This window comes from Mirounga leonina, unplaced genomic scaffold, assembly GCF_011800145.1.
Source record: "Mirounga leonina isolate KUSES-001 unplaced genomic scaffold, KU_Mleo_1.0 Mir_125, whole genome shotgun sequence".
NCBI classification, from domain to species: Eukaryota; Metazoa; Chordata; class Mammalia; order Carnivora; family Phocidae; genus Mirounga; species Mirounga leonina.
Window position 1 is genome coordinate 24,543,200 of NW_023270305.1, and position 24,277 is coordinate 24,567,476.

Consider the following 24,277-nt stretch of genomic DNA (forward strand, 5'->3'; position numbering starts at 1 on the left):
AATAAAATCTTAAAAAACAAAACAAAACCGAAACAACAGGTTTAGAGAGGCTTAAAAGAAGCTCCTTAGAATTATTTATATAATCGCATGTTTTCCCTCCAAAACTTTTAGAAGGGGTTCAAAGCCCAAGCCAAAGCCATAAGTTTGATACTGGCTCCACAAAGCCCATAGGCAACGTTCTTGAGTTCTCTTTGCAAAGAGTGAGCACCCTGGGGAAATACCCAGAAAAATGGAAGACACAGTGGGGTACTTAAAGAACTTCTCCGGGGTGCCTGCGTGGCTCAGTCGGTTGAACATCAGCTCTGGGCTCAGGTGGTGATCCCAGTGTCCTGGGCTTGAACCCTGCATGGCTCCCTGCTCAGCATGGAGACTGCTTCTCCCTCTGCCTCTGCCTCCCCTCCCCAGCTCATGCGCGCACACATGCACTTTCTCAAATAAATAAAAAAATAAAATCTTTCTTTAAAAAATTTTATTTATTCATTTGAGAGACAGAGAGAGCACAAGCAGAGGGAGAGGGAGAAGCAGAGAGCTGAAGGCAGACGCTTAACCATCTGAGCCACCCAGGTGCCCCCCCCCCCAAATAAAATCTTAAAAAAAAAAAAAGAACTTCTCCAGAAGCAGGTAGATAAAATAAAGACACACAGGCAGGCAGAGGAACACTTTTATAAAGATATAAAACAAGCTAATAAGGGCCAAATGTAAAATACAGACATGCTTCTTGTAGCAATGAGTAGAATGAAAAGATCAGGTCAGTTAACCAGGGAGGGCTTCCTGTAGGAGGCACCTTTCAAAGCAGAGTTTTGAAGGTGGTCTGGGGGGAAGGGAAGTGCCTAGGGAAAAAGAGGGAGGGCAATCCCTCTGGGAACTGAGATGATGGTTTGGATCATCTAGTCAAATCTGCTTTTCCCCTTAATTATTGTATTTTATCCTTCACATGTTTTTTTTTTTTTTTTGCTATAGTTTAAATGATTCAGACCACTCTGCCTGCATACATCTGATCTCTGAGGTATCCTCTATTGGTTTTGCAGGTATTTATAGTTACACTATAAAGTGTCTTAAAAAAAAAAAAATAGACCACGACTGTATGATGTGAAACCTTAACTCTGGATAAAAATGTCAAGATGTGAACTCTGCTGCCTCCTTTTAGTAATTACTCATTTCTGGCAAAAAAAGCAGATGGCTTAATTTACCCCGAGGACAACTTAAAAACACTATTGCCAGTTAATTTACTCCCAACCCTGCTCCCCAAATAGTTCTTTTCCCCTTTCTCATTTGAGTCCTCATTTTAGAAATTATCAATCTTTTCTGATTCATGGTGTGTAGGCATGTAGTTAAAGTTAATCTGGATTGAGTTAACCCTTTCCTCTAAAGGCATATCTATTTTGCTCTCTCTGGGAATGTCATACATGGAGAAGGCCTATAGATTACTCCTGACAAGGGGGCCAATTACACATGCATTCCATGTATAACTTGATCAAAAAACTTCCTGTATCTGTTGACACCTGCATCAGTTAAAGCAGGAATTTAGATGCCCGTTGATGGGATTGTAAGTCATTAAGCTTCACAGATCTGATCTACAAAAGGGGGTGGAGGAGACCTCCTCTTGCTTCATAGAATCCGATTGCTCCCTCTGGTTCCCTATCATCTTCCTAAGAGGATTTAAAAGTTGGTTTCAAACAGCTATCAGAATGACTCCCCCCTTTCTTAAGGCACTCACTAGAAAATAAAACCAGATATAATTAACAAACAAACAAACCTATCTGCCTGCTGTTCTGACTTGTTATAATAAGTGTTATTTCTACTTACAAACAGTTTCCTGTCAGCATCCTGCTGTTTCTTTAATAAGACTTCTGCACTGGGGGAGAAAAAAAGCTCTGCATTAACATTAAGCGTCGACTTGTCGTCACTTCTCTTCCTGCTCATCTGCGTTCGGATTCAATTTGCTTTGAGGTTGAAAGGAACTAAAATGTCAAAATCATCACTAAGAGAGAAGAGGGACCTCTCTGCGCCTAGAGTTGGTTGAAGGATGGGGCTGCCAGTAGACTCATGATAAACACGCTGCTTCCTCACTCGTGGGCTCCGTGGCCTGTGTGGCTCCTGGGCAATGGGAAAATCTTTCCAGGTTCCTGGGGTTAGTTTCCCAGCTGAATGATGGTGTTCCGGCATCCTTGAGCAAGTTCCAGAGACCCATGTGACTGGACAGATCCAGAGGGGACTTTGACCCTGAAGCTGGCCTGTGGGTTGGTGAGAATAAGAGGCTGAACGGAAATAATTGGAAAGTGGTTGAGGTTGGCCAGGACAGCAGCGGGGATAATGCTGTGTGATCAAAATGTGGGGATGGTGGATTTTCCAGATTAATATTTTTATATTAATTAGAATGTATAATTATTTTTATAATTTTATAATTAATGTTATATTTAATTAGAATTAATATTTTTAATTCTAGAGAATTGCAAACATATCCAAAGAAGGTAAGATAGAGTAATGAACTACCATAGACCCATCACCCATTTTCAACATTTATTCATGTTTGTTTAACTGATACCCCCACCAACTCTCCCTTCCTGTATTATTTTTGAAGCAAATTCAAGACATTATATCATTTCATCTATAAATATTTTATACTTGATCTTCGCCAAAAGGCCGAGAAGCGATCATCTATAAATATTTTAGTTTGTCTCTCCAAAAATAAAGACTCCTTAAAAATATATATATATAACTGCAATACCATTAGCATACCTAAAAGTAATTAACAATTTCTTCATATAATCAAATATCCAGTGCTTAAATTTCTAGTTGTCTCGTAAATAAGTTTTTTAAGTAGTTTGGTCAAGATTCAAATAAGTCTTGTTTGATAAGTTTGTTAAGTTTCTCTTTCTCTCCTTTTTAAAATAAATTGTTATTTTGGAATAATTGCAGACTTACAGAAAAGTTGCAAACAGAGGACAGAGAGTTCCCGTGTACCTTCACCCAGTTTCCACTAATGTTCACATCTCACATAATTACAGCGTATTTGTCAAAACTAAGAGAATAACACTGGTCCATTACCGTTAACTAACCTACAGCCTTTTTTCAGATTTCCCTAATTTTCCTCCTGATGGCCCTTTCCTATTGTAGGATCCAGTCCAGGACACTGTAATACATTTAGTCATTATGATTCCTCAGACTCCTCCAATATGTGACAGCTTCTTGGTCTTGCTTTTCTTTCTCTTTCTTTCTTTCTTTCTTTCTTTCTTTCTTTTCTTTCTTTCTTTCTTTCTTTCTTTCTTTCTTTCTTTCTTTCTTTCTTTCTTTCTTTCTTCTTTTTTTTAAAGATTTTATTTATTTATTTGACAGAGAGATAGAGAACACAAGTAGGCAGAGAAGCAGGCAGAGGTAGAGGGAGAAGCAGGCTCCCTGCCAAGCAAGGAGCCCGATGCAGGACTCGATTCCAGGACCCTGGGATCGTGACCTGAGCTAAAGGCAGATGCTCAACCGATTGAGCCACCCAGGTGTCCCTCGGTCTTGTTTTTCATGACCTTGATATTGATCAGGTATTTTGTAGAAAGTCCCTCAGTTGGGATTTATTTGATGTTTTCTCATTATCAGACTGAAGTTATGGGTATTTTGGAAAGAACACCACAGAGGAAAAGTGTTCTTTACGGGCATCATGTACCAATATGACTTCAAGTCTCTTTTTGAGGCACCTGGGTGGCTTAGTTGCTTAAGCGTCCAACTCTTGATTTTGGCTCAGGTCATGATCTTAGGGTCGTGATATTGAGCCCCGCATCGGGCTCCCCACTCAGCGGGGAGTCTGCTTGAGATTCTCTCTCTCCCTCTGCCTCCCCCTCCTCTCTCAAATAAATAAATAAATCTTAAAAAAAAATGTGACTTCAAGTCTCTTTTTAAATCTCTTTCCTTCATCTCCCTCTCTCTCTTTTTTCCATTGCAGATAACTTGCTGAGAATCTGTAGGATTTTGGTTTTGTAGTTGCTGTTGTTTGCTGTTTTGTTTACATACAGAGGCCATGGCCACTTTTTAGGCTGCCCGGGCTGCTTCCCAATCAAACAGTTGTCATCTCAGCAATTCCTGTTCATTTCCATCCCTTACCATCACAAGACAGAATTAAATAAAAGTCTGGGTTACTCTGCAGGCTGCACGGCAGCCTTTAATTTTAGTTAGATGCTGGAGAGAAGGTCTGAGAAAAAAAACATCCTTAGCAGGAAATACATTTAAAAAAAGAATTCCTTGAAAACTGATTCCTGTCTCATGGAAAGATTTAGATAAGAACACAAGTGCACGGACACACACACACACTATGAAGAGGTAGACAAATATATTATTGTTATTATAAAGAGAAGAAATACACCAAGACGATGCTTATAATGGACGGCCATTAGAATACACTGGGGATGATTAAAATCTGCCTGACATTGGTCCTGGCCGACCAGAGTCCGCAAGTTTTCATAGGGCAGGATGTTAGCACAAGTGAACAAAGAAATAATAATTGTCTCCCTCTTGGACCCGGAGCTTTCCTTTTTACCGTGCGTCTTTGCTCGTGTGACGTAATGTCATTGCGAAGCACTTTCAGGTCAAACCCAAAGCACCGCCTTTTCCCAGATAAGGACCGTACACAGAGGAGCGAGGCCTTGTGACTTGGTCACAAGGCTGGTTACAGATGGAAATGAGATTAGAAAGCAGGTGTCCTTCCTTTGCATGCTATTAACCAGGTAGATTCAGGTTAATGTCATCCAGGATCCACCTTTAAGGACTTTCTACTTGGGTAGCAAATATCTCAGCATGAATCCTTAAAATTAGAATTTAAAATTAGAGCCCCCAGTTTCTCTTCGTGAACACTCCAAATGTTGATTTAGAGCACCAGATTTGTGCTCTAAATCGGGTTTAGTGTTGCTATATTGATAGATATCTTACTAGTAAGCCTGGGCGGGCCGGGAACACGCCCCATTTTGCCCTGCCGCCTGAGGTTCAGGCAGCAGCTCTGATCCATTCAGTGCAGGGTCCTGGTCAGGAAGACCTGCTGCTGACAGTGGTTATGGGAGCTGCTCCTAGGTTCGGAGCTTCCTCAGAGCAGGGTCACACCTGGAGCCTGCTTAGCTTGGCTTCCTGGGAACAGAAGGATCCTTCTGAATCCAACCCTCGGTGGTCCCCAGTGGGCTCCCATCACAAATGTGGAAGGAACAATGGCAAAGCACAGAAGGCAAGGGGGTGGAGAGGTAGAGGAGTGATTCACCAGTGCCCTCCTGGGAAGAAAAGCCAGCACTTAAATATATCTTAACATCTCAGATATCATTTCTGCCTCTGGTAATGATGATGCCGATCCCAAAGTGCTATGGGAATGGGGGCCCCATGTTAAGAGAGGAGTGACCATAGTGAGGGTGCCCTTGAGTACACCCGTAGTTTCACAGGTAGGGTTCTGTTGCTCTTTTGTCTTGCTTGGTCCGTGGGCAGTGCAATTTCATGATGCTTCACACTCAGTGTGCCTCAACCATGGTAAGATAATTCAAGAAAATTCTGGTTGGGCTTCTGGATTCTTGGGCCACTAATATTTTTAATGGTGACAATAAAAGCTGGAGGAACTGCAGTCTCAGTGAGCGTTTTGGAGAGGCTGTGTAATAATGAGGCATGCAGAACCCTGGGTGGTAGGGCCTCCAGGCTCTCGCTTTGCTCCTGGCTGGCTCTGTGTCCTTGATCTTGCCACTTAACCTCCCTTTCTGCATTCCAGTGGAATAGGCAGATAAAACTCTCCTTGACCTACCTAATAGGTAAGTTTTCAAAAACAGCTGATTGGGAGCACCGAAGATGGGGGAAGTTTGAAAGAAAGAGAAAAGGGGGAAAAATTACATTTTGGAAACAAATTACTTAATAACAAGCAGTGACAGAATGCCTGAACATTGGAGTTTTATAGTCAGAGTGAAGATTTATTTGGCATTTTGAATTTGTTTTCTCAGTGAGCAGAGGCTATTTGGGGGAGTTGAGAGAAAGGAGAAAAGGGAAGGAAATTTAAAATGCCAAGGAGAATCTATGTAGAGGTCTCTACAAAAATTCTACTGATGCACAAGTCCTCCTACTTATAGAAGAAAAGATCTTTCTATTAAAATTATTCACACCATGTCTGCTTTCCACATTGTTTTACAGTTTGAGCTGCTTCTCCCACCCCATTTCCCCAGCAATTGTCTAAAGCTCAAAAAGCAAAACCATTTAGATTGTTGGCCCTCTGAGGTCTTAGAACCATGTATGACCTAATTTTTTCCATGAGTCCTATTCCTGAGCCTGGATGTCTCAGCTTTTTGACCTTCCAAACACTGGCTTATCTTGGGGACCTTATGAAACACTGTGCCTAAGAATAACCTGGTGGTTTAAAAACAAATAGACTAAGTCCCGCGTAAGCCTCCCATGAAGGGCATTTCTAATTCCCCCTTGGAAGCTTGATCTTGGATCAGAGTCAGTAGTCGTATTTTGGGGTCACCTGCTGAGTTTAGTTTCCCTTGTCCCCTTTTGTCAGAATCGCTTCCTCTGACCTTTCTCCCAGTTCCGGAGGACATGGGTCATGGCAAAATGTGAACACCCTGGTGAATCTGGCCAGAGAACGTTGGTCTCCCTTCAGCTCCAGGTACTGAAGGCTCTTGGCTGGATGAAGAGAATGTCGTTAACCTCATGAGAACCAGAGGGACCACAATTGCTCCTTCCTCTCATAGACTAAGCCCAGATCTTGCTGGGCTCAGCAGTTAATACATCTGCACTGTCTTAACAACTGCCCCCTCTTAGTGTTGCTTGTTCTATAGTTCTTGAAGACACTGTCTCTGACTAGTCCTGCCTTGTCCCATTGGAGGTGGGGTGGGCAATGTGAGGATTGGAGAAACATTCTTTGTCATAATTCTGCCACCAGACAAAGGCCTGTGTCTGCCCTAGTCCTTGTTCCTAGTCCTTGGCAGGGTTTCTGCCCACTAACAGGGCACCTTGCATGGGTGGTTTGGGTGGTTCAGCTTCCTAGCAGATTCAGTGGTGACATCTTATTCCCATCTTGAACCGGTCTTAGACCTTTCCTCTTGGTTATACACTTGCTAAGGAGGTGGCATGGAGTGAAAGGAGTACTGGATGAGGAGTCAGGAGATGGGGGTTTAGGAAATATCCTTTCAGTTCTGAGGGTATTATTTTTCTTGTTTGTAAATTGAGGGGATTCGACTAATATGATCTCTAAGGGCCTATGCTATAATAAATAGAAAATTGATTTGGTAAAAAAGGCTAACACCTGTAGCATTCTGGTAGTATGCTATATACTCATGTGTCTATGTGCAAATATATACGTCTGAGAAACAAGAAATTGATAGAAGAAAGTTCTTACCTATTCTTTCTTCTGCCATTCTTCAATTTTTTTTTTTAAAGATTTATTCATTCGAAAGAGAGAGGGAGTGAGAGAGAGCGCGTACACCAGTGGGGGAGGGGCAGAGGGAGAGGAAGAGGGAGACGCAGACTCCCCCCTGAGCAGGGAGCCCGACATGGGGCTCGAGGTGGGACTCAATCCCGGGACTCCAGGATCATGACCTGAGCTGAAGGCAGATGCTTAACTGACTGAGCCACCCAGGCGCCCCATTGTTACCTCTATTAAAGCACGGAAATCAGTTATTGTTGATGGAATTTTGTCTACTTAGTGTAATATAAGGAAGGGAAACTCTTCCTGTATTGGCCTGCTGGGTTTAGGTTTTTCAAGCCCGTCAGTGGCTATTTTATCACTTCTAAGAGACATCAACACTGAAAACTGAGTGCTCCAACCATGGTGATTCGTAAGGGGTCAGCTATTATTAAACATTAGTGGCGATTTACCAGAATCCTTTCTTCCTGAAAATAAGTTATGCAAAACTGTTATTTATTTATGAGTTTAAGATGGAAAAAGAGATAGAAGTACTGCTTTAAACCAGATGGGGTGTGGGCAGATGTTGGCCAAGATTTCCTTCCATCCACAGCCCCTTGCAGGCTAAGCATCCGGCCTCTGGGCCAAAGGCAGGCAATTGTGTTAAATCATGCAAAATAGAGTGGCAGTTTGGTGAGGCATGCAAAATGAATTGAAAGCAGAGAACTATTTATTTGTCAGTAGCAATCCATCCCAGACGCAAAGGCTGCAATGATAAAGAATAAGGATTAATTCTTATAATATACTCTCCTACTTCAAAAAACTTTTTGCAAGAAGCACAACACACATGTTTCAGCTTTTTACAATTTTCTAATTGGTTTTGACTCATTAGCACAGCATGAGTGAGTTTGGAATTTTCAGCCCAACAAAAATGCAGTTGCAGGAGGATCTTTACAAGCCTCCTGTAATCTCCCCAAAATGTCCAAGATTACCCTCTTCTTCACTTTAATTAGAAAACTGGGTTGCAAATCAGAACAGGGATATAAAATTGACTTTGTCTCTCTTCCTCATTTTGTCACCTGGGAACAAGTCAGTTAATCTGTTTGGACCTCAGTTTTGGTAACATCACCATTACACGTTTGCATCTGTAAAAATGTCCACACTATTTCCTTAGGTGGGAAAAGCAGATATAAATGATTTTTTTATGCATTAGTCAGCTTTGCTACAGAAACAATGGCCCCCAAATCTCAGTGGCTTACAATAATAATTTATTCCTCTTTCATATATATGTTAATGACTACAGTAAGCTGCATTTCAGCTCCTGTCTCTTCTGATTCTGGGACCCAGAACAAGACTGGGTCTGACTTATTTTGAATCTCCTATGCATGGCAGAGGGAAAGAGAAAGAAAGTTCACAGAAATACACAATGGCCCTAAAACTTCTGCTTGGTTGTGGTGTATGTTATATCCACTCACAGGCCATTGGCCAAGGCAAGCAACATGTTGGGCGTGATGAGGGGGTGGGGATAGATAGATGCTTACCACAGAAGGCATTGCAAGTCATTTGGCAACTGACTGATTACCTACAGGAATCATTTCTCCTATAGTAAAGGGGAAATAAATAGGAACAATAATATATCACCATATATTTATCTGTAAATATGGATATGCATAGAAAAAAGTCTGAAATGTTATTCATTAAAATACTCTTAGGCCAGAAGAACTGAAAACATATGTTTATACAAAATCTTGTACATGAATGTCCATAGCGGGATTATTCATAATACCCCAAAGTGGAAACAATCCAAATATTCATCAAAAAATGACAAATGGGTTGAAAAAAATGTAGTATATCCAGACAGTGGAATGCTGTTCAGGCATGAAAAAAATGAAGTACTGATACACACTACAACATGGATGAACCTTGAAAACATTATGTTAAGTGAAAGACTCTAGTCACAAAAGACTACATATTGTATGCTTCCATTAAAAATGAAATGTCTAGAGTGTAGAGAAATCCAGAGACAGAAAGTAGGTTAGTGGTTGCAGGGGCTGGGGGGACAGAGGATGGGAAGTGACTGCTGATAGGTAATGGGGTTTCTTTGGCATAATGAGAAAGCTCTAGAACTAGATAACGATGACTGCACAACCTTGTGAATATACTAAAAACCTCTTAATTGTTCATTTTAAAAGGCTAAATATTATGGTGTGCGAACTATACCTCAGTTTAAGAAGATTCACAGAAGTGGTTGGATGGTGCGATTGTAGAGAATTTTCACTTCTTCATGTATTCATTCCTATGTGGCCTGAATTTTTTATAATGTGAAAATATTATTTTTTTATTCAGAGGAAAAAAATGAAGATATTCTAACTGAGGGAAACACAAAAATATCAGTTGCACAAAATAAAGTTCTCTTGCATGCAATTCATGTATCCTAATCTCAAGTACTTGCAAGTTTAAAATTTGAACCATCCTTGAGTTAGACACTTAAAACAAATTCATCACCTTTCTCTATAATTAACCTGGAGAAGTGTGATAGCAATGATGGAAATGTCTAAAATCAGAAAAAAGTGAAAATTGGATTAATAAGGGTTATTTGTGGTCAATGTCAATCTACCTCATAGAGAGAAATGGTTTTCTAGAGGGTCAGAGTGGGTCAGGAGCACAGTGATCTCCATATTCTTGCTTCTCTGCTGGGGAAAAAAGAAATCAAAAGCACAGCTTCATCTTTTGGGTCTACCAGTGGAAAAATTACACGTTTAATTAAGCCTTTTGGCCGACGTGTAGACATGAGAATGGAATTTTTACTCTTGTGTAGACATAAGAATGAATATCCTAGACGGGAAAATTTTTTTTTAGGACAGAGATCTGGTGGCAAGGGGTTTCCAGAAAACTGGAGACTCAGCTCAAAAACGTTCAAGCTGACATCCAAGTGTGGGAATGCTTCCAGCAGGTGAGTCTGAGAGAATGAGCCATATCCAGTGCCCAGAGATTGAGGTCAAGCTGAAGGCTGCAGTGGTGATGCAAACATCTCGTCTACCCCCCAACAGGAAATCCTCTCCAGGCCCAGAAAATGCCATTGACCCTGTGCATCCAAGGTTGCCTGGAGAATCAGTGGCTAGTGTCTCTTCTGTCGTCTGTCCTTCTCAGTATTAAAGGGAATGAGTGAACAATAATCAAAAAACCACAAGCAGTCCAACAGCTCAGCAGGCATGAAATATCATCTATTGAACAGGCAAGGCCTCTGCCCGCAAGAGATTTATAGTACAATATGGCAGATGAGAGAGGCCAACATGTAATCAGCAGAAAACTAGTACTCAGAAGAGTTGTACTTATGTGTAGTGTGTACGAGCACCTATTTCTAGAAAGTCCATGGCTTAGGTTCTTTACAAATAGCACACCACAAATGTAATTTGCCCAAACATTACTGTTAGTCACAGGTTTGATCTGAAAGGTCCAAGGGAACTGAAAAAACAAAAAAAACCCCACAAACCCTGTGACTTAACAGAATTTTGTTAAATGTTCTTTGGCCAGGAGCAGTCATAAACGATGCGGTGATTACTCATGATTTATAATTTGAAAAAAGGAAAGGGCAAAGAAGTTGTTCACCCTTATAGCTCTGGCAAGAAAATACAAGGTCTTGCTATGCCCTTCCTAAGGCAGTTTCCTAAAGAACAAAACCAAAACCACAAACAGCACTGCAGCTCAGACCATTTTTACTGGCATTACCCATAATATTATGCTAATTCTAATCTGCAACGCAGATTACATTAGCAAGGTGTAACAAGAAGCAATCAATGTTTATAAAGTATGTTTTCTCCTTAGCCCTGCTGACACTGTGCCCCTGAGGTTGCCTAAAGCTCTGGGCCTAACATTAGAGATGGCAGGCAGGGACTTAATATGCTGCCTGATTGCCAAAGCTCTGCTAATAAGCACTGATACTCGTCTGCATAGAGTCTGTATTTTATATTGTGTACAAGGTACAGGTCTTTGGATTTTGATACTAGTCTGGGAAAGAGTATCATCCACAGCTGGGAGAGTACATGCTGATTTTATTCAAGCACTTTGAACTGTGCCCAGCATATAGTAGGTTCTCAATAAATATTTTTAAATGATGAATGAATGAATGAAATAATACTAGGGCATATTATATTAGTCAGAGCTCTCCAAAGAGACAGAACCAATAGAATATGTGTGTGGGGGGGTGTGCATATATATATATATATGGTATATATTTAAATATATTTAGATATAGTATATATACACATACACACATACATATGTATACAAACACACACAATATACATATATGCATATATACATACATATAATAAATTGGCTTACATAATTATGGAGGCTGAGAGAGAAGTCCAGACCAGGAGAGCTGAGGTAGAGTTCCAATCCAAGTCTGAAGACCTTGAGAAGCAAAAGAGCTGATGGCATAAGTTCCATTCCAAGTCCAAGTGTGAAGGCAGAAGATCAATGTCTCAGCTCAAAGACGGTCAGGCAGAGAGAGGAAATTTGTTCTTACTCAGCATTTTATTCTATTTAGGCCTTCAGTGGATTGGATGAGGCCCACCCACATGGAGGAAGGCCATCTGCTTTACCTCAGTCTACCCCTTCAAATGTTAATCTCATCTGGAAACATTCTCACAGACACATTCAAAAAAATAATTAAACACATATCTGGGGGGCGCCTGGGTGGCTCAGTCGTTAAGCGTCTGCCTTCGGCTCAGGTTATGATCCCAGCATCCTGGGATCGAGCCCCACATCCTGCTCCCTGCTCAGCGGGAGGCTGCTTCTCCCTCGCCCACTCCCCCTGCTTGTGTTCCTGCTCTCCCCCTGCTTGTGTTCCTGTTATCGCTATCTCTGTCTGTCAAATAAATAAATAAAATCTTAAAAAAAAAGACCACGTATCTGGGCACCCTGTGGACCAGTTGACACATAGAATTAACCATCACACCATATTCTCCAAATGCCCTGCCCACCCCCCCCACCCCCATAGCGGGAAAGGTTGTGTGAATCAATTACCCTTTTCCTGACTTCTTTTGTAATGAATGACATGCATCTGTGAGGCTTAAAGTAAACTGTGTGGCTTGTAGCCACAGATCAGAATTTCCTGGGCATGAATCTAATTGGCACAAAAGGAGTGACTTGGAGATTCTGACAGCATTTAGGGCCTGCCGGATTCACTTGATTAGTTGCTACTCTGCTTCCTTCATCATCAGCCACCCATTAATACATGGAGAATCAGACCAACATCAGAGTGTGGGATGCTGGGACTCACACAGAGGACAGGCAAGGGGTGGAGTCCGAGCAGGCAGGCTACATCGGAGAGCAGAGAGGCAGGGTGAACAGAAGGCCAGGGTTAACTAACGGGTAGCATCTCAGCCAAGAGTTTTCAATTAGAATCACCTGAGAAGCTTCAAAAACTACCTACACCTGAGCCTCTCTCCTGACGAATTAAATTAGAATCTCTTGGGAGGTGGGAAATGTTGGAGCCAAAGTGCAAGTATTTTTTTTTTAAGATTTTATTTATTCAATCGAGAGCGAGAGAGTGAGAGCAGGAGTGTGGGGGAGGCTGGGGGTGGGGGGAAGAGAAGCAGACTCCCCGCTGAGCAGGGAGCCCATCATGGGGCTCAATCCCAGGACCTGGAGGTCATGACCTGAGCTGAAGGCAGACACTTAACCGTCTGAGCCACCCAGGTGCTCCCAAAGTGCAAATATTCTTAAATGTTCCTCACATGATTCTAAAGTGAAGCCTGAATTGAGAACCTCTGTTCTGGGCTGTCCAGTCACTTCATTATTAGAATAAAGTGTGATGGATTCTACTTGGGAATACCTGTTCAGTGGAGAATAGAGATTCTCAAACATGTCTGCATGTTGCAATTGCCTGGGGAACTTTAAAACCCACCTACGTTTGGGTTCCACCATCACAGGTTATGTTTGAATGGGTCTGGGGTATAGCCTAGGCTTTGGGATTTTAAAAAGATCCCCCAGAAACACATAATCTCTAGCTCCACTCCAGATCTACAGAATCAGAATTTGTATCTAAAATAATACAATTGGGGCGCCTGGGTGGCTCAGTTGGTTAGGCGACTGCCTTCGGCTCAGGTCATGATCCTGGAGTTCCGGGATCGAGTCCCGCATCGGGCTCCCTGCTCGGCGGGCAGTCTGCTTCTCCCTCGGACCCTCCCCCCTCTCATGTGCTCTCTCTCTCAGTCTCTCTCTCTCAAATAAATAAATAAAAATCTTAAAAAAAAAATAAAATAATATAATTGTGGTAAAATATACATAACATAAAATTTACCATCTTAACTTTTAAAAAAAAGATTTATTTATTTGAGAGAGAGTGAGTGGGGGTGGGCAGAGGAAGAGGGAGAGAATCCCAAGTAGACTCCTGCTGAGCATGGAGCCAGACTCGGCTCTATCGCATGACCCCAAGATCATGACCTAAGCTGAAACCAAGAGTCAGATGCTCAACCGAGACACCCACGCGTTCCCTATCTTAACCATTTTTAAGTGTACAGTTCAATAGTGTTAAGTACACTCATATGGTTGTGCAACCAATTTCCAGAACTCCTTTTATTTTGCAAAAGTGAACACTATACCCATTAAAAGACCACTTCCCATTTCCCTGCCCACTCCACTCCCTCAGGCCCTGGTAACCCCTAATCTACTTTTCCTCTCTATGAATTCCAGGTACCGTATATAAGTGGAATCATACAGTATTTATGTTTTTGTAACTGGCTTATTTTACTTAGCACAATGTCTTCAAGTTTCATTCGTGTTGTAGCATGTGTCAGAATTTCCTTCCTTTTTAAGGCTAAACAATATTCCATTGTATGTATAGACCACAGCTTGTTTATCCATTCATCTGTTGGTAGGCATCTGGGTTGCTTTCACCCCTTGGTTATTGTGAATAGTGCTGATAAGAACATGGGTATACAAATATCTCATTGAGACCCTGCTTTCGTTTCTTTTTGGTATATTCAGAAGTGGAATGACCTGCCATACTGTTTTCCCTAGTCACTGCACCATTTTACATTCCTACCAACAGTGCACAAGGGTTCCAACTTCTATCTTTGCCAACTCTCTCTTTCCTTCCTTCTTTCTTTTTCTTCTTCCCTTCCTTCCTCCTTTTCTTCCTTTTCTCTTTCTTTTGTTCTTTCACTGTAGCCACCTTAAATGGTGTGAAATGCAGAATCTGCATTTTTAAAAAAGATTCATTTATTTATTTGAGAGATGGGGAGCAGAGGGAGAGAGAATCCTGAAGCAGACTCCCCACTGAGTGCTGGGTCCAACATGGGGCTCGATCTCATGGTTAAATGCTTAACAAACTGAGCTACACAGGTGCCTCCGGAATCTGCAAGCAATTGTGTTGGGTTACAAGTTTGAGAAGGTGCTCTACTGCCCAGGCTGGTTGGCCTCCCTCTCTATGCATTTGCTTATATTTTTTAGCATTGACTATGGTCTTGTGTTATCAATGTTTATTTGGCTTTCCAGTTTTCTACAAATAGCTATTATGGCTTAAGCCTGTTCAACCTCTATTGTTCATTGGCAACTTTGGTGAAAAATGCTCTCTGGGTTCAGATATAGAGGGTTTAAATCCAGGGGGAAGCTGAGTTCCATTCCTGAGGTCCCATGTGGTCCAAACTCTATAAGGACACAGAATATGAAGAAAGAGCCCAAGTAGCCCAAAGTAATAAAAAGGAAGCCTAATCTTACCTCATAGCACCAAACAATATAAAAAGGAATCAAGACCAGAACACTCAACAGCATTTCTTAAAACCCTTTATCTTTCCTCTCCAATTCACTCCAGATTCAAAGTGTTCCTCCTCCTCTATCTCTCCTCTTCTCCAGTCCTCTACTTATTGATACATCTGCCCAGTCTCTTTTATAAGCAGATCCCCTCCTTAGGCCTTTATCTTTTCATTTTCCAAAACAACATCCCCAAGTCCTGTAACTTTCTGGGAAAGCTGCCTACTTCTCTAAGGGCCAGGAAGGAACCATTGGGCAGAGAAAGACAGCATTTTCTATGTAGGAGGGAGGATAGGTGAAGACTGGAAACTCTCATATGTTAATGGCTAGCTTGCATGTTTTTCTCCTCTACTGGATTGTGAATTCATTGAGGACTTCATGTTTTACCCCATGAATTTCTGATTCATGGTGACTGTTCAGATGTATAGGACAGCTGACCTCTTGGTGACCTAATCCAAGTGTAGGGGAGGAACACAATTCTCTCTCTCTGCTCACCTAGATTCTCTGGCTGGGGCTCTGCAAATTAGACTGACAAAAGAAAGATTAACAAGAAAAAAACAAATAGAAGTTCACTAACATGTGCATTGTGCATATACATGGGAGCACTGAGATGAATAACTCAAAGAGGTGGTTAGAACTTGGCTTTATATAGTATCTTTTTTAAGGAAACTTTTCTTTTTTTAGAGAGAGAGTGTGCATGTGCATGAGCAGGTGGGGAGGAGCAGAGGGAGGGAGAGAGAATCTTAAGCAGGCTCTACCCCCAGTGCAGAGCCTGATGTGGGGCTCAATCTCATGACCCTCAGATCATGACCTGAGCCAAAATCAAGAGTTAGATGCTTCATGGCCTGAGCCACACAGGCACCCCTGGGCTTCTATAGTATCTTAACAAAAGAACAATATGTTTTTAGAGAAGTGACAAGACAAAGGAAAGGGACTTTGAATTTCTAGGGGGGCAAATTGTGGGAAGGTAAATATACAGGGGAACTAATGGAAGATAAGGGCTAGTTAGTAGTTTGTTATATGGATTCTTCTCCAGGCTGAGAAGGGTCTAGAGTTGGCTCCAATGATTGAATTCTGTCTTCTGGATGAAAGGGAAAGGGGGCATCTTTATAAATTTATATCCTACTTTTAGACAAATAGGGGAAGGATAGAGAACTTTTCTTGTATCTACTTCTCAATTGCCTTTAGCTCAAAACAATCAATATGTCAAGTGGCATATTTTGGGATGGCATATTCTACTCTTCATGGATAACCTACAGCCCAGGTGTTCTTTATGCTGCCAGCACTGAAAGAGTCCCAGGATATTCAGGTTACAGCATCACCTAGGATTCACTCCCTTCTTCCCTGATGCCACAGAAATAGAACTTCTCAAGGGCCTTAGTTGCTCTTGTAGCCTCTAGCCTGTACCTGACATTATCAACAAGACTCTTTGATGGAGGTGAATTTTGAAAATCCAGAAACCAGCAGGTCCCTTTGGAAGTGATATTTCACTGCTGCTTTCTCATCTGTAAAATCAATGCTTGTTTCTGACCCAGAGCTGGGTACAGATCTTCTTTCTTATGCATAAACAATATATTCTCTAAATTGATTCATCACTCTACACCCTGGCTTCTAATGACAGATGGCAGTTTTTCTTTGTCTTTCTTGCTTTTGAACATGGACATTAATCTGCAGACTGAACATTATGGAAAGTGCACGGACTCTCTCCACAGCACATGTGTGACCTTCTCCTCTGGTCTTCAGGAAGCTGGACCTAGGAAAGAACTTTAATATTCACCACCAGAGTAAGCTGTAAATATCACACTGTTTGCTTAACTTGTAACGTTAATCTTTCTGTGGCTCTGGGCATTAAATAATAAGGAAAATACCACAACTTACTACAACCAGTCAATGAGCTGATAAGATGGATGCTGTTGTGTTTCAAAATTGTGCCAAGTTTATGTTGATAAAGTTACTTTCTTCTTCGAATCTGAAAAACAGTGCCTATGGTTCTAATCCTATGTGACTCTGACTTTGTCTTAGATTTACATGAAATAGGAAATTGGCCCCAACTGGCCTCATTCATCTTCATAACTCCTCTACTGATGAAATTTATGGGGAATGTAGTATTATTATTCTTTCACTACTAAGGTCTAGAGAGCTTAAGCTTTCAGTCAAACTAGCAAATTCTGTATTGGTTCCAGAACCAAAAGAAAAGGAATAGGTCTGTGGCTATATCTACAGAAAAAAACAACAACAAAAACAAATGTAAAAAAAATTGCTATTGCATGGTAGGAAGGAGGCTATTTTGTTTATCAAAGGCAGTTGAGTCTCACAGACTGCATCTATTCAGGACTGTTGATTAGAATTGACTTGTTAGTCCCATGGAACAACAGGTCAATTCAGCCCAACCACCACTTTGATGGATTTTTTTTTTTTAACTTAGAATGTTTGATTCATCTACTAACTTGACGGCACGTGGACCACCAGCAGGTGGATTATTATAATTAAGAGTCTTTTTAATAGCCTTTGAGAAAAATAATCAGATTCTAAATTCTGATTCTTGGGCATTTGTTAAATAGGAAAGGCCCAAATATCCCCCAGTCCTTCTTTCCACATCCAATGACTATGGTATGTATTTTGACATGGTCTGGATTTCTGTTGGAAATTTTGTTTAGCTATTAGTGCAGCAGACCTGAAATAATAATACACAAGATAGAAGTTCATTTTTCTCATATGTAAAAGACACAGAGAATTGATGTAGCTCAGAGGCAGGACATGGGGCACTGTCCCTGTCAGGCGAAAGCAAATTGCTTCTGGTATTTTAGGCTTATTAGGATAGAGAAATAAAGCATTTGTAGACATAATAAGTACATATTAGATGGTCAAAATGGTGTCAATTTGCTCCAGGACAGACAACTATAGGAAGAGGGGCAGCAACAGAAGTTACTAATTCAGATTTTGATAATTCATTATCATGCTCTAAGACCCATCTGTTCACTGCACATGTTAAGCAGGTGAGTTAAATGGGGACGTAATAGAAATCACTACCCTTCAATTTTCTTTGATGATGACACTAATTCCCAGAATTCTCTTAAAAATACAGCATTGATTTTGGTTTATTATTTTTTTTTTTTAGGAGGGGACCGTCCCAGTAGTGCTTACTCTAGGTCAGGAAGCCAATTTGATGTTTCTACTATTTACTGAATTCATCCATTCATACTGTAATTCAGGAACTGGGGCAAATTACCAGGGGTTGGATTGACAGAAACCGTGCCCATCATGAAGTGGACTTGGACTCAAACTCCATTTATCACTGGATCCCCCTAGGTAAGGCTCTGCTGTGTGTGTGTGTGTGTGTGTGTGCGCGCGTGTATGTGTAAAGAAACAGTGATGTTCTGGGTCACTGGAGTTTAGCACAAATCCAAAGCCACTTCCAATAATTTGTGAAAGGTATAGATATTTCCCTTTCTCTAGTATACAATTATCTTCGTAAATGTATGCAGGTACTTTTGGTGAAGGGGTAGAGGAAGATTTTCATATAGGTTCTTATGATGTCCTTCCTCAAAGTTTCTCCCTTTCATTTACTAAATTGAGAGTATAGATATTGGAAGATAGGCCATGACTCGTGATGATTTAAGCTGGATATGGTTACTTAAGTGTAGGTTTTTTTCAGTCATTCAGGTTAAGTACATCCTTCATAGGCTATCCATCTAGTTCAGTTTTAGGAACATCATGATCAGTTAGCCCCTACCAAAATATCCCTGCAAGTCAAATTATTCTGTTTTTTTTTTTTAAGTAAGCTCTACACCTAACACTCGAACTCAGGACCCCAAGATCAAGGGTCCTATGCTCCACCAACTAAGCCAGCCAGGTGCCCCTCATTCTGCTATTATAATAACCACATCCACTCTGTTTCTGGCAGTTAAATCCTACTATGTCATGTCTGCTCTTCTGGGCATTCACCAACCCTACTGAAATCAGGGAACTAAAATTTATTTTAAATATTTTATTTATTTATTTGAGAGAGCGAGAGTGAGAGAGCATGAGTAGCGAGGAGAGGGAGAGAGAGAAGCAGACTCTCCACTGAGCAGAGAGCCCAATGCGGAAATTGATCCCAGGACCCTGGAATCATGACCTGAGGTGAAGGCAGACACTTAACTGACTGAGCCACCCAGGCGCCCCAGGGAACTATTTTAAATAGCAATATCTCCTACCTTCATCTCTGGAGTACAGAAGAAATTCAACAAAGTACTCTTCAAGATTCTGGTTCTCTCTTTATTAATGTTTTCCTCAGTGCCTTAGAAAAGGGAGTGTTCTCTGGGTTTAGTTTGGGTATATGTTAGATGTTGTATGTGATAAATCCATTCCAGTATTCTTATCTCTCTGAACCTCTGTTTCAGCTTCCTTCAGCAATAGGCCATAGTAGGATCCAGGTTTTAGTCAACTAACAAGTTAATAATTGTCTCAAGCTAAGAAAAATGAATCCAGAATCTCTGGTTTAGTGTATTCAGGCCAATAATTTGGTCCATAAAATTATGTTTCTGGTGGAATACCCAATCTAATCTCCAGATTTTTGTCAGGATTAATTTTAGCAAAATCTTGCAATTCTTTTGGCATGTGAAACTTTTCCTTCCGTGTCTGACTTTAAATTGGGCCCTTGGGGCATGCTTGATCTGGAACTAGTTTTAATCAGGTGGGAATGGAAGATCACAGGTGTAGGGCATGAGGAGAGCCAGAAGTCCTGTATAAGAGAACTGCCTCAGATGAGGTCAGCATAAGGTCTTCAAGTAGGGCCAGATCAGTGTCTTCAGCTGTGGGAGGAGGGATTGCTTCTTTCAGTAAGGGAGATGCAGTGGGGCTTGAGGATACTCAGAATCATCTAGGTCTTCCCAAATGCTCTCATTCCGATCTTTTGTGGCTCCCTCTCCCCCAGATAATGTCCTGACTTTCATATGAGATATGTAGTGAGGGTATGGGTCAACCTATGTTGAAATTCAATAGCTGGCCAGATCTGGCTCTGAGATAAAAAATTATTTTAGAGGAGTCCTAGAAACTCCCTGTTTCTCTAACAATATCTTGGTCTGAGAATTTAAATCCTTTAAAGCCTGTCTTTTGTGAAGCTCACTGATGGTAATAGAGGCAGCCATCCCAGCCCATGCTTCTTTTATTCCTTAGCACCACATAATGACGTCTACGGGGAAGCAATCAAAAGGGAAAGCCAAACTTTAGCTTCAGTAGATACTTTATTCCAAATGACAAAAGGTAATCATTTAAGTTGCTGTTTTCCTACCTTAGATATTACGGGTTACTAGTGTCCCATCATTTAATAATACCCAAGTACTTCAAAGCCGACTAGGTCAGATAGCCATTCTAAGCTTCATGTCCTTGAAGTCTGTTGTTTGCAATCACTTATAGTTCAGTTTTTGTATTGGTCAGAGTTCCTTAGATGCGGTCAATGAATTTACTCTGGTTACTTTAAGCAGAGGGGAATTTGCTAAGGGATAAAGAGCTTAAAGAATCGTTACAAAGGCTAAAGAAACAGATTCTAGGTAATCTTCCAGGAATAACCCCAGTGTGTACTTCCACATTCCAAAATAACCTTCCAAGGGAGCTATAGCATCTGCTATGATCAGGAAGCCACCAAAGTGCTGGTTCCAGTTCATGCTAAAAATATGAATAGAAATATGCCCTGCCTCTTTCCTGTATAAACTTGAGTTCCCCATCAGTCCAACATGGGTGCATCTGATTGGTGGACTCTCAATCACCCTAGGCACCCTAGCACAAGGAGGACTGAGAAGTACAATCTTTTATTTATTTACTTTTAATTTATTGCTGAGAAGTCAGGATCTATAGAATGGGGAACTATCAAAATGTTAAAAATGTGTTCAAAATATTTCTGGACATCTGGTAAGGAGGCTGGAGAACAGAAAAGGGGAGAGCCATAGCAATCTACTTCTTGGGTTGGGTGGTAAGTCCACGAGTATTCATTATTTTCTAGTACTTTATAATGAATGCATATATGTATTATTTTGAGTTCTCCAGAGAAATTTAAAGAATTGGTTCATGTGACTATGGAGGCTGAGAGGTCCCAAGATCTGTGGTTGGGAAGCCACCCAGGAGAGCCAATGATATATTTCCAGTTTGAGTTTGAAGGCAGAAGACTGATGTCCTAGCTCAAAGAAAAGCAGGCAGAGAGAATTCTTTCTTAGCCTTTTACTCTATTCAGGTCTTCACGTGGCCGACCCACATTGGGGAGGGCAATCTGCTTTACTCAGTCTACCGATTCAAATGTTAATCTCACCCAGAAGCACCCTCACACACCCAGAAATAATGTTTAACCATGTGACCCAGTCAAATTGACACATAAAACTAACCACCACAACATATGTTACCTACTTTTTATGTAATATATCAAATAATGTTTTTTGGTGTGAGATACAAAAAAAGATTTTTTGGTCAAGTACAACTGACTGATATCCACTACAAAATGCAGCCCTTTTAGTTAAGATTTTGATTGAGTTTAAGTGCAAATGACTGTGGAAGGAGTAGTTCTTTAGCTGTCATTTGGATCTCAGTTTGAGGGAGAATGAGTGGGTTGTTGAATGGAGTTTGGAGAGAGAGAGAGAGAGAACTTAATTCAGGTGTTTGAGAAGCAGAGGGGTTGAGAACACCTTAGAAATCAAGAAGGAGGGGCGCCTGGGTGGCTCAGTCGGTAAGCGGCTGCCTTCGGCTCAGGTCGTGATCCCAGAGTCCTGGGATCGAGCCCTGCATCAGGCTCCCTGCTCCGCTGGAAGACTGCTTCTCTCTCTCCCACTGCCTGCCGCTCCCCTCTGCTTGTGCTCTCTCTCTCTCTCTCTCTCTCTCAAATAAATAAAATCTTAAAAATATATATATAAAAGGGAAAGAATGGGGGTTTGCTGCTCTAAGACAGATTTCTGCTACTTCACATTTTCGTTGGAACTGCTCAGATTCCTAGCACTTGCCTGAGACCGTTTTCCTTTTCATTTCTTCGCCTTAAGGGATATTGGAATTTTCAGGTGCCTGAGAGATTATTGCTGATTTGTTGTGTATCTATGACTATGCCCTGTTTTCATTTTTTAGTATATGTGGAGGACTCTGAATTAAAACCCCCTCTTCCAACCTCTCTTTCTGGTTCTCTGGGCATTAGTCACACAGTGTGAAAGCACAGGTTAGGTTGTATACTTCATTATCTGCTGCTATTTATTTCAATCCTGGATTGGAGGAGCCAAGGAGCAGAAATGGCATGCGGGAACTTTCTTCAAACCTACCGTTGATGAATAATGCATAATTCTCTGTGACTCATCTGAAGCAATGGTAAACAAAACCCAAACATTTGGCCACCTCCTCAGCAATCTACAGTCAGTGGTCCCACCCCTTACAAACTGTGAACGGCAGTATTTGAAGGTAGCAATGGAAATCCGCAGTGCTAGTTTATCTTTAGTATCACCCATCTGTTTATTGGCACACAGTTAAGTCAGAAAGTAACAGAGCACAACAAAGACAAAAAGATGTCCCAACTACGAAGGTAGCTGGAGTCACAGGATGTTACCAGGACCATTCCCTACCGCACCTCACATACTTTTCCCTTGATCTTTTTCCGGTTAATAAATTGGAAGCAACACCAGCGTTGTGGTCAGACAGTCTTGCGTTCAAATTCTGCCTCCGCTACTTATGAGCTGTATGTCCTTGGGCAAGTTATTTAGCTTCTTCCATTTTGGTTTCTCATCCTCCTTCCACTTTGGTGTCCGGTAAGAAGGGAGAGCAGCAATCCTTAACTCTAGACACTCAGGGCCCTTAATTATAAGCAACGGCAGCTGACTCTAGCTGATTAAGCAGAAAGGATACCGGGTGGCTCACAGGGCAGTTGAGAGGGAGAGAGGCAGGCTTGAAGCTCAGCTTCTGGGGTCAAGGCCAGAAACTATGCTGTAGGAGTGACCCAGTAAGGAAGCTGCCTATCCTTCTTTCCCTCAGAGCACAGGTCGGCTGCCAGGAACTCACGCTCTGCTGGAACTCTGCTAGCACTTGATAGTTCTGGGCCAGGAATCCACCTGGCACCCCAGAAAGCTGGGTCCCTCTGCCACCACCCTTGTCAGCAGATGGGTCCCAGGTATCACCTCCTTCCTCTGGTTCATCGTTTCCGACTAGACTGTTGCCTGGGCACATCTTAGTGGTGGATCCTAGGCTTCATGCCTGTGTTCTAGCTGCCAAGGTCTTTGGGGAAGCAAATTTTCTGACTTGACTTTAGGGAGGCAGAGCTCCTAAGGCAGGGAACTGTCCAAATATAGCAAAATGCATAAAAGGTGTGAGGCAACTGGAAAACATGACTTACATTATCTATCAAAGAGTTGTGAAAATTGAGTATGTTAAATGTCTGGTCTGCTTCTGGAGTTCAAGGATTTTTTGTTTTTGTTTCCTATTCTTTATCAGAAATATCCATTGGCTCACTGGCTTAACTCTCAGGTTGGGTTCTACCAAGGCAGGATTTGTAAGTAAAGTGGAATGGAGCCTTTGACTTGGGGTGGGGTCTCTACTTCCTAGTGCCACTCCCTGGATGGACCTGACCTCCTGACTCCTAACCCTTACCTGCCCTGACCCTTGGGAGCTGCTCACTCCTTCCTGTTACATTTGACCTTTTGATTCTTATATCTTTTGCTTGCTCATTACCACAGCAACCCACTGACACTCTCCACCCACCTCTCATTTTGTGCTAATCTCTTGGCCTCTTGGCTCATAGATTTTTAGTTGGTAACAAATCCTGCTACCAACTGGATTCTTTCCTTGCCCTGACTTCTGGACTGTTTGCGTAGCATTCTCATATTTTGTATAATCATCGAAGGAGACTTTCTACGCAATATTTGAATCTTTTAAACGGTTCCTTTAGGTTCATATGAAATAATTTTCCTATCTCTAATGAACAAGAAGTGAAAAAAGTCTGAAATGGGGATGGAAAAGGACAAAAGGAACAGTTATAGAACGGTTTCCCTGTCACTCACCCCAGTCTCATACTCTTCCTAAGAAGAAATTCATTAGTACTTTGTATACAGAGGGGGAAAGAAAACCAAAACAACTTGTTCCAAGACATAAGCTAGTGTCTTTCTTACTGATAAATTTCCCCAAACCCTCTTAAGCCAGACTCTGCTTTCTTACATGCCACTGCACTTGCAA

The 24,277-nt window shown here is 41.5% G+C and overlaps 1 long non-coding RNA gene across 1 annotated transcript in view; it reads left to right on the forward strand.

Annotated features, from left to right (window-relative positions):
* Window positions 1-993: 993 nt before the first annotated feature.
* Window positions 994-24,277, forward strand: part of LOC118007802 — a 28,919-nt gene continuing 5,635 nt past the window's right edge. The window contains exon 1 of the long non-coding RNA XR_004678489.1: window positions 994-1,028. This is a non-coding gene — a long non-coding RNA (uncharacterized LOC118007802). The remainder of the gene's footprint in view (window positions 1,029-24,277) is intronic.